The sequence below is a fragment of the Salmo trutta genome, chromosome 12, assembly GCF_901001165.1.
Source record: "Salmo trutta chromosome 12, fSalTru1.1, whole genome shotgun sequence".
Classification (NCBI taxonomy): Eukaryota; Metazoa; Chordata; class Actinopteri; order Salmoniformes; family Salmonidae; genus Salmo; species Salmo trutta.
Window position 1 is genome coordinate 35,329,074 of NC_042968.1, and position 15,000 is coordinate 35,344,073.

The 15,000-nt window shown below is 44.4% G+C and overlaps 1 pseudogene; it reads right to left on the reverse strand.

Moving 5' to 3' along the window:
* Nucleotides 1-6,900: 6,900 nt before the first annotated feature.
* Nucleotides 6,901-15,000, reverse strand: part of LOC115202530 (toll-like receptor 13) — a 61,864-nt pseudogene continuing 53,764 nt past the window's right edge.

The window sequence follows — 15,000 nt, forward strand, 5'->3', positions numbered from 1 at the left end:
GATTACACAGAGAGTACTGTCAGACAGCTGTCCTAAAGCAACAGTCTAATACCACCCATATGGATTACACAGAGAGTACTGTCGACAGCTGTCCTAAAGCTACCCAAACTCTACATAACCCACTCCTAATCAATGGATTACACAGAGAGTACTGTCAGACAGCTGTCCTAAAGCAACATGTCTAATACCACCCATAATGGATTACACAGAGAGTACTGTCAGACAGCTGTCCTAAAGCATGTCTAATACCACCCATAAGGATCTACACAGAGAGTACTGTACAGACAGCTGTCCTAAAGCAACATGTCTAATACCACCCATAATGGATCACACAGAGAGTACTGTCAGACAGCTGTCCTAAAGCAACATCTAATACCACCATAATGGATTACACAGAAGTACTGTCAGACAGCTGTCCTAAAGCAACATGTCTAATACCACCATAATGGATTACACAGAGAGTACTGTCAGACAGCTGTCCTAAAGCAACATGTCTAATACCACCATAATGGATTACACAGAGAGTACTGTCAGACAGCTGTCCTAAAGCAACATGTCTAATACCACCATAATGGATGACACAGAGAGTACTGTCAGACAGCTGTCCTAAAGCAACATGTCTAATACCACCCATAATGGATTACACAGAGAGTACTGTCAGACAGCTGTCCTAAAGCAACATGTCTAATACCACCATAATGGATTACACAGAGAGTACTGTCAGACAGCTGTCCTAAAGCAACATGTCTAATACCACCCATAATGGATTACACAGAGAGTACTGTCAGACAGCTGTCCTAAAGCAACATGTCTAATACCACCCATAATGGATTACACAGAGAGTACTGTCAGACAGCTGTCCTAAAGCAACATGTCTAATACCACCATAATGGATTACACAGAGAGTACTGTCAGACAGCTGTCCTAAAGCAAATGTCTAATACCACCCATAATGGATTACACAGAGAGTACTGTCAGACAGCTGTCCTAAAGCAACATGTCTAATACCACCCATAATGGATTACACAGAGAGTACTGTCAGACAGCTGTCCTAAAGCAACATGTCTAATACCACCCATAATGGATTACACAGAGAGTACTGTCAGACAGCTGTCCTAAAGCAACATGTCTAATACCACCCATAATGGATTACACAGAGAGTACTGTCAGACAGCTGTCCTAAAGCAACATGTCTAATACCACCCATAATGGATTACACAGAGAGTACTGTCAGACAGCTGTCCTAAAGCAACATGTCTAATACCACCCATAATGGATTACACAGAGAGTACTGTCAGACAGTACATGTCTAATACCACCCATTATGGATTCACAGAGAGTACTGTCAGACAGCTGTCTAAAGCAACATGTCTAATACCAACCCATAATGGATTACACAGAGGAGTACTGTCAGACAGCTGTCCTAAAGCAACATGTCTAATACCACCCATAATGGATACACAGAGAGTACTGTCAGACAGCTGTCCTAAAGACAACATGTCTAATACCACCCATAATGGATTACAAGAGAGTACTGTCAGACAGCTGTCCTAAAGCAACTGTCTAATACAACCCATAATGGATAGTACACAGAGTAGAGAGTACTGTCAGACGCTGTCTAAAGCAAATGGTCTCTACCACCCATAATGGATTCACTCGAGAGTACTGTCAGACAGCTGTCCTAAATGCAACATGTCTAATACCACCCATAATGGATTACACGAGAGTACTGTCAGACAGCTGTCCTAAAGCAAGCAGTCTAATACCACCCCATAATGGATTACACAGAGAGTACTGTCAGACAGCTGTCCTAAGCAACATGTCTAATACCACCCCTAATGGATTACACAGAGAGTACTGTCAGACGCTGTCCTAAAGCACACGTCTAATACCACCATAATGGATTACACAGAGAGTACTGTCAGTACAGCTGTCCTAAAGCAACAGTCTAATACCACCCATAATGGATGACACAGAGAGTACCTGTCAGACAGCTGTCCTACCACCCATAATGGATACACAGAGAGTACTGTCAGACAGCTGTCCTAAGCAACATGTCTAATACCACCCATAATGGATTACACAGAGATTACTTGTCAGACAGCTGTCCTAAAGCAACATGTCTAATACCACCCATAATGGTTACACAGAGAGTACTGTCAGACAGCTGTCCTAAAGCAACATGTCTAATACCACCCATAATGGATTACACAGAGAGTACTGTCAGACAGCTGTCCTAAAGCAACATGTCTTAATACCACCCATAAGGATTACACAGAGAGTACTGTCAGACAGCTGTCCTAAGCAACATGTCTAATACCCACCCATAATGGGATTACACAGAGAGTACTGTCAGACAGCTGTCCTAAAGCAACATGTCTAATACCACCATAATGGATACACAGAGAGTACTGTCAGACAAGCTGTCCTAAAGCAACATGTCTAATACCACCCTAATGGAGTACACAGAGAGTACTGTCAGACAGCTGTCCTAAAGCAACATGTCTAATACCACCCACTAATGGATACACAGAGAGTACTGTCAGACAGCTGTCCTAAAGCAACATGTCTAATACCACCCATAATGGATTACACAGAGAGTACTGTCAGACAGCTGTCCTAAAGCAACATGTCTAATACCACCCATAATGGATTACACAGAGAGTACTGTCAGACAGCTGTCCTAAAGCAACATGTCTAATACCACCCATAATGGATTACACAGAGAGTACTGTCAGACAGCTGTCCTAAAGCAACATGTCTAATACCACCCATAATGGATTACACAGAGAGTACTGTCAGACAGCTGTCCTAAAGCAACATGTCTAATACCACCCATAATGGATTACACAGAGAGTACTGTCAGACAGCTGTCCTAAAGCAACATGTCTAATACCACCCATAATGGATTACACAGAGAGTACTGTCAGACAGCTGTCCTAAAGCAACATGTCTAATACCACCATAATGGATTACACAGAGAGTACTGTCAGACAGCTGTCCTAAAGCAACATGTCTAATACCACCATAATGGATTACACAGAGAGTACTGTCAGACAGCTGTCCTAAAGCAACATGTCTAATACCACCCATAATGGATTACACAGAGAGTACTGTCAGACAGCTGTCCTAAAGCATGTCTAATACCACCCATAATGGATTACACAGAGAGTACTGTCAGACAGCTGTCCTAAAGCAACATGTCTAATACCACCATAATGATTACACAGAGAGTACTGTCAGACAGCTGTCCTAAAGCAACATGTCTAATACCACCCATAATGGATTACACAGAGAGTACTGTCAGACAGCTGTCCTAAAGCAACATGTCTAATACCACCCATAATGGATTACACAGAGAGTACTGTCAGACAGCTGTCCTAAAGCAACATGTCTAATACCACCCATAATGGATTACACAGAGAGTACTGTCAGACAGCTGTCCTAAAGCAACATGTCTAATACCACCCATAATGGATTACACAGAGAGTACTGTCAGACAGCTGTCCTAAAGCAACATGTCTAATACCACCCATAATGGATTACACAGAGTACTGTCAGACAGCTGTCCTAGAGCAACATTGTTCTAATACCACCCATAATGGATTACACAGAGAGTTACTGTCAGCAGCTGTCCTAAAGCAACATGTCTAATACCACCCATAATGGATTACACAGAGAGTACTGTCAGACAGCTGTCCTAAAGCAACATGTCTAATACCACCATAATGGATTACACAGAGAGTACTGTCAGACAGCTGTCCTAAAGCAACATGTCTAATACCACCCATAATGGATTACACAGAGATTACTGTCAGACAGCTGTCCTAAAGCAACATGTCTAATACTGAGATGAGCTTAGAAGCTACAAGGACACGCATGATTCCTGTATGTGTGAAGCGTCTTATATCAGGAGTGCTGATCTAAGATCAGGTCCCCCTGTAATCCTGTTCAGTATGTGTTAAACTAATGAAAGCTAATGCATGAATTCGTTATGTTACTAATCCATCATGTGACTTTGTGTTAAGGTTTAGAGAACACAGAAGAACGAATTAGTCTACTGTGACATTTTGACACAGAGATTCACACTAAGCTTTAGATAAATCAAATTCATTCATTCATTCATTCTCTACGAATGCATTTGATTTCAGTAGGAACTGTGGCACGTGCACACACACACACACACACACACACACACACTTCTGAGTTTTGAGACCCATGTAGGGAGTGACTCTCAGTTAATATTTATTATAAATGGTTTGTATTTCCATCTCAAAGTGGTTTATCCTGAGACTAGTTCATACAGCACGACTATATGATCATTTTATATAAATATTAATTTGGTTTATTGGTTTTTAATACATAGTTATAATGTAGATAGCTAGAAAGTATTCACACCCCTTGTAGTTAATTAGACCGGATTAAATCCGATGCATTGTCGACACGTGTACAGCATTTTATTTAGCTCCTTCTATATTTTCAAGACACATAACCCTTTTCTTACATAGGACGCCGCTATAGTAACGGGTCAATAGCAACAATTGATAACCTTTCAGACAATTAAAAAAAGTGCCGCATCAGCAGCGTCTGTACCTTTTGAGACAGTAGAATGTTCGGTATTGTTTCCCTGACAACTATAAACGTTGCTGATTGATGTGCTGTTGTGTTGTTTTTCTGCAGTTTTTTATGGTAGGGCAGACAGATGTGTTTTCTTTCTACTAAATATATTGGTAAGACATTTTATTTTACAAACTTAAAAGTACTTTTCCTATGAGAGAGTGGTCTGCGTGCAGATCATTTGATTGACAGTTCTAGTTGCCAAGTGATGGGCGTTAGTCCCGCTTCAGAAGCGGCATTGCTTTACAGACAAGTTCAAATGCCCGTTCAGTGGTGCTTCGAACCTAGAACAGGTTTTGTGGCGGGTTTCGTGGCGGCATTTAAAAAGCCGTAGTGTAATCTTTCAGACGAAAAAAAACCATGCCATAGCCAAGGAGCTTTCAAGTCACCACGTTCCACATGTCTGAAAGGGGTTTTATAGTGCCTTCAGAAAGTATTCACACCCCTTGACTTATTCCACATTTTGTTGTTACAGCCTGAAATTGATTAAATATATTTTTTCTAGACACAATACCCATAATGACGAAGTGAAAACATGTTATTAGAAAATTTAGCAAATTCATTGAAAATGTGAAATACAGAAATATCTCATTTACATAGGTATTCACACCCCTGAGTCAATACATATTAGAATCACTTTTGGCAGTGGTTACAGCTGGGAGTCTTTCTGGGTATGTCTAAAAGCTTTACAGACCTGGATTGTACACTATTCACATATTATTATTTTTAAAATGCTTCATGCTCTGTCAAGTTGGTTGATGATAATTGCTAGATAATTGCATTTTCATGTCTTGCCATAGATTTTCAAGACGATGTAAGTAAAAACTGTAACTAGGCCACTCAGGAACATTCAATGTCGTCTTGGTAAGCAACTCCAGTGTATATTTGGCCTTGTGTTTTAGGTTACTGTCCCGCTGAAAGGTGAATTTGTCTCCCAGTGTCTGTTAGAAAGCAGACAACCAGGTTTTCCTCTAGGATTAGCCCTAATTAGTTTATTTTTATCCTTAAAAAGACTCCCTAGTACTTGTCAATGACAAGCATACCCTTAACATGATGCAGCCACCACGAAATATGAAAATATGAAGAGTGGTACACGGTGATGTGTTGTATTGGATTTGCTCTAAAACATAACGCTTTGTATTCAGGATAGTTCATTTCTTTGCCACATTTTTTGCAGTTTTACTTTAGTGCCTTATTGCAAACAGGATGCATGTTCTTTTACATTTTTATTCTTTACAGGCCTCTGTCTTTTCACTCTGTCATTTAGATTAGTATTGTGGAGTAATTATAATGTTGGTGAGCCATCCTCAGTTTTCTCCTATCACAGCCATTGAACTCTGTAACTGTTTTAAAGTCACCATTGGGCTCATGGTGAAATCTCTGAGCTGTTTCCTTCCTCTCTGGCAACTGAGTTAGGAAGGTCGCCTGTATCTTTGTATTGACTGTGTGTATTGATACAACATCCAAAGTGTAATTAATAACTTCATGCTCAAAGGGATATTCAATGTCTGCTTTTTTTATTTTTACCCTTCTACCAATATGTGCCCTTCTTTGCGAGGCATTGGAAAAACTCCCTGGTCTTTACAGTTGAACCTGTGTTTGAAATTGATTACTCGACTGAGGGACCTTACAGATAATTGTATGTGCGGAGTACAGAGATGAGGTAGTCCCTCAAAAATCATGTTAAACACGATTATTTCACACAAAGTGAGGCTTGCCATAACAAATGAGTTGATTACTTATTGACTCAAGACATTTCACCTTTTTATTTTTTATTAATTTGTAAACATAATTCATAACATAACACTGACATTATGCGCTATTGTGTGTAGGCCAGTGACACAAAATCTCCATTTAATCAATTTTAAATTCAGGCTGTAAAACAACAAAACGTGGAAAAGGCAAGGGGTGTGAATACTTATTGAAGGCACTGTAGTTAACTAGGCCGGGATTCAAATCAGATGCACTTTCAACAAGTACACAGCACTTAACATAGGCAATTTCTACTTGAACCTACATCTGCAGAGTTAACCATGAATGTGATCGCTGTGAATGTTTGGGATATTGCCCTTGAAAAGGTGCATTGTTGGTTGTGCAATGCACTTGTTGGTAACATAAAAATCTCAGCCCTAGTTAGTTAGTAGGTTTGGTATTAGGTAAGTCATAGAGTATACATTACATTAAACAAATTAGAATAGTACTGAACAAAACATCAAAAGCAAAAATGTTTATGTATATAAATATTGAATACCCCTGTCATGGTAGACAGGTTGACATGTATTCCTATCTATGTGTTGTGTTACTGTGCAGGGAGTGGTTCGGGGGGGCCAATTTGGTCCACAGGCAGTCCCAGAAGGCTGGCTGCAGAGCCGGGGCCTGGGGCCAGTCCAGGTAGGTCCTGACCAGCCTGGCCAGGCGGTGGTGGGCAGACAGCTGCCTAGGGGGGTATGTCCTCCAGGAAGACCAGGATAAGGAAGGTCCGTGTGTTCCACCAGCAGATGACGGGTGGCCAGTTGCAGCTCCAAGGAGCACCAGTTACTGCGCAGGTAGTGACGACTCACCAGACACAGAGTGTGGTGGCTGCCGTAGAGGCTGTCTGTGCTGTTGTCCACGATTTCCTTCCCCAGCTGGAAGTCCCTACTGTGCAGACAGAGACACAGGAAGGGAGGCTCCCTCTGCAGAAGGCCCGGCAGCAGCTGCTCCAGCACCCAGCGCTCGTCTCTACCATTGTATGACATAAAGGCATCATAGTGGTAGTGCCCTCTGGGGTTGGGCCTCTGCACCTCCTCTTCTAGCCAACTATGGGCAATGTGGCAGAAGGCCAGCAGGTAGTCCCCAGCCAGCTGATGGAGCAGCACCACCAGTATGAAGAGGAGCAGATCCAGGGAGGTGCAGGTGAACAGGACAAAACTCACATCCAGGGAACAGTGGGCCTCCGAGTACCTGCGGAATACCATTTTCTTCTGGATACCATTTTCATTTTTGCATGTCATCTCCAGCTCTCCCTCAAGCCAAAATATGACCTGGACATGTTGTTGTCTCCTGGCCCAGTTGTCTAGCCAGGCATTATCACAGCTGCAGTACAGGTGAGGACCAAAGAACTCCATAAACCTCAGGATGGTGAGGGGCTCTGGAAAGCTGTCCAACATGCTGAACTCCTCTATAGCATGACATTTAATCACATTTAGGGACTTCAGGTCTCTGCTCAGCTCCTCCTCCAGAGTGAGGATCCTACATTCAATAAGGTTCACGCTCTCCAGTCTGGTCAGATTGTGGAACATGATGCCCAGAGCTGGCTGAACGATGAGGTCCACTTTCATCAGTGTCAGACACCTTAGCTGCACAAGACTGTTCAGGTCACTCATGTCCACAAACTTTGGTGAGAAAACCAACTGGAACTCAAACTGGAACTCAAACTCCTGCAGGGAGGTGAAGTACTTTGCAGCAAAGTGAGACCCACACAGGAGATATCCTGTCATAGTCTTGAGGTAGACAACTGACTGGAAGAATGGTCTCCAGCAGTCTTGGAAAATCACATTAGATGGAGTGGTGAGCTGAAGGGCAAAGTCTTGTTTTGGGGTGCTGTCGATGGTGATGTTGAGAGTACTCCAGGAGCTGATATTCATGTGAGTCAGTCCTTGAGGGAAGACACCAAATATATGGGTCAGATTTCGACTTGTCTGTGACTCACCAGGAGGAGGAGAAAAGTCAATATATATGTCATTTAGGGAGGTGAGGTGGATGAATGCAGATGTTTATGACTGGGTTATTTTTCAGCGTTAGGGTTTCCAAGCTGTGTAGGGCAAAGAAACTGTTCTCTGTAATCTGAGAAATCCAATTATCACCTAGGTATAAGAACCTCAGTTTACCATGTCCCTTAAATAGATTTTATTGCATTTTAAATCCAGCCATTTCAGATTTATCAAACAGAACTGCTCTGAGGCAATGTTTGTGATATGAAAGTAACGCAAGGCAAGTTCTCCAAATGCTCCATTTTCTAACCGGCGAGCGTCAAGAAATGAAAAACTCACCTCTTGAAGACGATCAAAATAACCTGTTATGGATAGGGGGCAGTATTTTCACGGCCGGATAAAAAACGGACCCGATTTAATCTGATTATTACTCCTGCCCAGAAACTAGAATATGCATATAATTATTAGCTTTGGATAGAAAAGACTCCAAAGTTTCTAAAACTGTTTGAATGGTGTCTGTGAGTATAACAGAACTCATTTGGCAGGCCAAAACCTGAGAAGATTCAAAACAGAAAGCGCCCTCTCTGACCATTTCTTGATCATCTCTATCCAAAACAGGGGATCTCTGCTGTAAAGTGACACTTCCTACGGCTCCCATAGGCTCTCAGAAGGCGGCAAAAAGCTGAATGATGTCTTTGCAGGCCCTGGCTGAAAAACATTAGTGCATTTAGATAGTGGTCGATCAGAGAACAGAGACTGGAGGCGCGTGCACGAGGCGACACCATGTTTTTATTCTTTCGTCTTTGAACGAAAACAACGACTCCCGGTCGGAATATTATCGCTTTTTTAAGAGAAGAATAGCATAAAAATAGATTTTAAACAGCGGTTGACATGTTTCGAAGTACGGTAATAAAATATTTAGAAATGTTTTGTCACAAAACATGTCGGGCGCGTAACCCTTCGTCACCCTTGGATAGTGTCTTGAACGCACGAACAAAACGCCGCTATTTGGATATAACTATGGATTATTTTGAACCAAACCAACATTTGTTATTGAAGTAGAAGTCCTGGGAGTGCATTCTGACGAAGAACAGCAAAGGTAATCCAATTTTTCTTATAGTAAATCTGAGTTTGGTGAGGGTCAAACTTGGTGGGTGTCAAAATAGCTAGCCTGTGATGGCGAGCTATCTACTCAGAATATTGCAAAATGTGCTTTCACCGAAAAGCTATTTTAAAATCGGACACCTCGATTGCATAAAGGAGTTCTGTATCTATAATTCTTAAAATAATTGTTATGTTTTTTGTGAACGTTTATCGTGAGTAATTTAGTAAATTCACCGGAAGTGTTCGGTGGGAATGCTAGTTCTGAACGTCACATGCTAATGTAAAAAGCTGGTTTTTGATATAAATATGAACTTGATTGAACAAAACATGCATATATTGTATAACATAATGTCCTAGGCGTGTCATCTGATGAAGATCATCAAAGGTTAGTGCTGCATTTAGCTGTGGTTTTGTTTTTTGTGACATTATATGCTAGCTTGAAAAATGGGTGTCTGATTATTTCTGGCTGGGTACTCTCCTGACATAATCTAATGTTTTGCTTTCGCTGTAAAGCCTTTTTGAAATTGGACAGTGTGGTTAGATAAAGGAGAGCCTTGTCTTTAAAATGGTGTAAAATAGTCATATGTTTGAAAAATTGAAGTTTTGGGATTTTTGAGGAATTTGTAATTCGCGCCACGCCTATCATTGGATATTGGAGCAGGTGTTCCGCTAGCGGAACGTCTAGATGTAAGAGGATAAGGAAGTTCAAAAACAGCTCTGTTGGTGCCAGAGCAGTTCTGATGTCTCAAAATGACTCTCTTCTGATGTAAAGTGCAGGTTCGTCAATGACTGTGACATATTGACTATCCTGCATATCAAATCAGACAGTTGCTTTGTACAGCTGTAGACTGAGTGGTAGGTTGGTTAACAAATGTCCAATGAGATTAACGATTGATAAAGAACCGCCGTTGTTCCACTGTAGTGTCTGTTAGCTATGTTGTATCTGTGTGCATCTCATCTTCACCTTTCTACTATATATGGCTTTCGCATCTCTTCCTGGTCTTTTTTTATTAACTGGAAGATACTTTGAGAGAGACTGCAGGTCACAGACTCACCTCTTTCTCACTTCCTCTATGTGTGAGGTAGTGGTTAGCATGACCTATTTATCTGACATACACAGTTATCAGATGTCGTCTGAAAGCAGGTCACACACACACACACACACACACACACACACAACACGCTCTACATGTTTCTATTCTAACTGCTGTATACAAAAAACTATACCAAACATATGGTTTGTGTAGTTTTCATACAATAGTTATGTCACTGTTACTACTAAGAGTAACTTGATGTAGGAGAACACAGACTGATGAACTCTAAGTATCTATGTCTGGCATTGATTACACATCTGGGGCTGGCCTTGTGTGGGGTGATACACGCACGCACGCACGTGGCCACACACACACACACACACACGCACGGCTGGCCTCACACCTGACACACACACACACACACACTTCTGCACTTTAACACCCATGTAGGGAGTGGCCAGCATCCCCTTAATATTGTCATCTAATCTACTCTAATTGGGCCCTCTGTGGAGCTGCACTAGAACTGTGTAACGGCCTGGATTAGACATGGCATGTGACACACACACACACACACACACACACACACACACACACACACACACACACACACACACACACACGGCTGGCCTACCATTGGCTGATCTGGCACACACCACATACACACACAGGGTGATACTTGGTCTAATCTGATGGGAGTCATGAGGTGGAACAACAGGTCATTATTAAAACCAACACAGCACTACTTACCTTCTGGAACCAACAGACTACAGATGTTTAGCAGGCTAGTGGTTTTAGCTTTAGCTAGAATCTCTCTTCCAATGTTATTATTGTCATTGTTAAAGATCTACAGGTTCCTTTAAAAAAAGTTCATCTTATTTGTTCTTGTTCTCATTGTCATGTCCTGAATATAGTAAGTTGTTATTTTCTATGGTAGAGTAGGTCAGGGCGTGACAGGGGATGTTTGTCCGTTTTTGTATTTCTATGTTTAGTTTCTAGTTTTGTATTTCTAGGTTGGTTTTTGTTTGGCATGACCTCCAATTAGAGGCAACCGGTTGTCGTTGTCTCTAATTGGAGGCCATATTTAAGTTGATGTTTGTCCCACTTGGTTTTTGAATAATTTTGTGAGTAGTGTATGCCTGCTCTGCGTCACGGCTTTCTTGTTTTTTGTATTTCAAGTTTATTGTTTATAGCATTAGTTTCACGATTTAATAAAAGATGTGGAACTACGATCACGCTGCGTATTGGTCCGATCCTTCGAACAGCCGTGACAGAATCACCCACCAGAAAAGGACCAAGCAGCGTGCCCAGGAGGAGCAGGGATCCTGGGCCAGGGAAAGGAGTGAATGGAGAACATCCTGTGGGAGGAGGAGGTGGGAGGAGGAGGTAATGGCAGGGGACAAGACCCTGCCATGGAAGCAGGTGGAGACAGCAAGGGAGGAACGGCGGCATTACGAGGAGCTGGTCCAATGAAGGAAGCACGAGAGGCAGCAACAAAAAAAATGGGGGAGGGGGGGGGCACACGGGCAGATTGGCTAAGGCGGTTTCGAGACCTGAGCCAACTCCCCGTGCTTACCGTGGGGAGCGAGTGACCGAGCTAGCACCGTGTTATGCGGTGATGCGCACTGTATCGCCAGTGCGCACTCACAGCACAGTGCGCTCGGTGCAAGCTCCTCACCGTTGCCGTGCTAGAGTTGGCCGTCAGCAAGGAAGAAGTGCGCCGGCTCAGGGTATCTGGTCTCCAGTGCGTCTCTTCGGTCCAGGTTATCCTGCGCCTGTTCTACACACGGTACCCCCCTTTCACCAGCACAGCCCAGTTCGTCCTGTGCCTGCGCTCCACCCTTGCTTGGCTCAAATAACCACCCAGCCAGGACGGGGTGTGCCAGCTCTAAGCTCCAGACCTCCGGTGCGCCTCCGGAGCCCAGTATGTCCTGTGCCTCCTCCTCGCACTGAGATGCATGTTACTAGTCTGGCGCCTCCTATGCCAGCTCCACGCATCAGGCCCGCCAGTGCACCTGCCCAGTCCGGGGTGTCCTGTTCCTGCTCCCCGCACTCTCCCTGAGGTGCGTGTTACCAGTCTGGCGCCACCCATGCCAGTACAACGCATCATGATTCCGGCGACAGTTCCCCATCCAGAGCTTCCGGCGACAGTTCCCCGTCCGGAGCATCCGGCGACAGTTCCCCGTCCGGAGCATCCGGCGACAGTTCCCCGTCCGGAGCATCCGGCGACAGTTCCCCGTCCGGAGCATCCGGCGACAGTTCCCCGTCCCGAGCTTCCGGCTTTGTTTTCAGTTTGGAGCCTACTGAGACGGCCTACAGTCCGGAGCCTACTGAGACGGCCTACAGTCCGGAGCCTACTGAGACGGCCTACAGTCCGGAGCCTCCAGCGACGCTCCTCAGCCCGGAGCCTCCAGCGACGGTCCCCAGCCCGGAGCCTCCAGCGACGGTCCCCAGCCCGGAGCCTCCAGCGACGGTCCCCAGCCCGGAGCCTCCAGCGACGGTCCGCAGCCCGGAGCCTCCAGCGACGGTCCGCAGCCCGGAGCCTCCAGCGACGGTCCGCAGCCCGGAGCCTCCAGCGACGCTCCCCAGCCCGGAGCCTCCAGCGGCGCTCCCCAGCCCGGAGCCTCCAGCGGCGCTCCCCAGCCCGGAGCCTCCAGCGACGATCCTCAGCCCGGAGCCTCCAGCGACAATCCTCAGCTCGGAGCCTCCAGCAGCGGTCCGCAGTCCAGAGCCTTCAGCGGCGGTCCGCAGCCCAGAGCCTTCAGCGGCGGTCCGCAGCCCAGAGTCTTCAGCAGTGGTTGGCGGTCCGAAGCCTCCGGCGATGATCCATGGTCTGGTTCCTCCGGACATACAGAAGCGGGGGGGATCAGCGGGCGGTGGGGGTACTACACCCGGAACCAGAGCCGCTGCCATAGACATTAGTCACCCACCCTACCCTCCCTTTGTGTTGTGTTTTTTTTGGGGGGGGGGGTTGTTGTTTAGGGGGGGGGTTGTTTTTGTAGGTGTGGTCGGAGTCCGCACCTTTGGGGGGGGTACTGTCACGTCCTGACCATAGTAAGTTGTTATTTTCTATGGTAGACTAGGTCAGGGCGTGACAGGGAGTGTTTTTGTATTTCTATGTTTAGTTTCTAGTTTTGTATTTCTAGGTTGGTTTTTGTTTGGCATGACCTCCAATTAGAGGCAGCCGGTTGTCGTTGTCTCTAATTGGAGGCCATATTTAAGTTGATATTTGTCCCACTTGGTTTTTGTGGGTGAATAATTTTGTGAGTAGTGTATGTCTGCTCTGCGTCACGGCTTTCTTGTTTTTTGTATTTCAAGTTTATTGTTTATAGCATTAGTTTCACGATTTAATAAAAGATGTGGAACTACGATCACGCTGCGTATTGGTCCAATCCTTCTGAAAGCCCTGACACCCAGGGGAGAGGAAAAAATGATCAGACTGCCGACTATAGTTTAGTTAGAATCTCAATGGCTGCCATGATGCCATCGAACTTTCAATGACAATAGTCACTATGGAAGTCGTAATGCTAACATAAATAAAAACTGTTATTGTGATGCTTTGAAACTAACCACCAAAAGCATTTGTTGAGGTTTCTTCTGTGTGTCTTTTTATGCAGACAATGAGATGACTGATTTAAGGGGAACAGGACGTCCAGTCCGCACACATTCACACACACACACCTCCTACAGATGTTGTCAACCAGAAGAAGATGCCAGTCAGTCCCACAGCCAGGAAATCAGACTAGTCTCAATATGAAAAAGAAAGGCTGTGAGAGAAAGAGAGAAGGGAAGAAGAGGGGTGAAACACTTGGCCTTCAAGATTTCAGTGTCTGTGTTAATCATTCCATCCACCCTTCGCTGGTCCACAATTAAGGTGGCACGTGACATTCCTCTGAGTGTGTGTTCGTGCGGCATGTATGTGTGTCTGTGTGCATTCTCAATTCTCTCTCTCTTGGGTTTTATTGGCGGGGCTGGGAGTGTGGGCTGGCTCAGGGATACATCAACAGAGAGGTGCTGAACACTGTCTCATCATCATTATTATTACTATTCATCTTCACAAGAGCCTTTAAGATGCTGCCAGACACACACACACACACACACACACACACACACAGGCGTGCACATACACAGCAATGCACACACACACACAGCAGCATCAAAGTGCCTGTATTCTGGCTAGGGCCCAACACCAGATGTTGAGGGTTTGGTAATAAAATGAGAATTGCCCTTTAGGCTCTATATGGAGAATATAGGATGCATACAAGGGGTGTATTATATCCTTATACAATGCATTACTTTTTACCAGAGCCCAAAGGGAACTTGTCAAAAGTAGTGCACTATGTAAGGAATAGGGTGCCTTTGGGACGCAGCCTATATCTGTGTCTGCAGCAGCTTTGTCCATGCAAATCAAGCAACCCACCAAACAACCAATCAATCAATCAAAATGTCTGCCCTTATCTATAATTTCTGTAGCTTCCCAGGGGTAGCTTAGTCACTCTGGCAGTGCATTATCCCAAAGCTATTATTGCCTATAGCACTCCAAAGAGCAAAGTCTT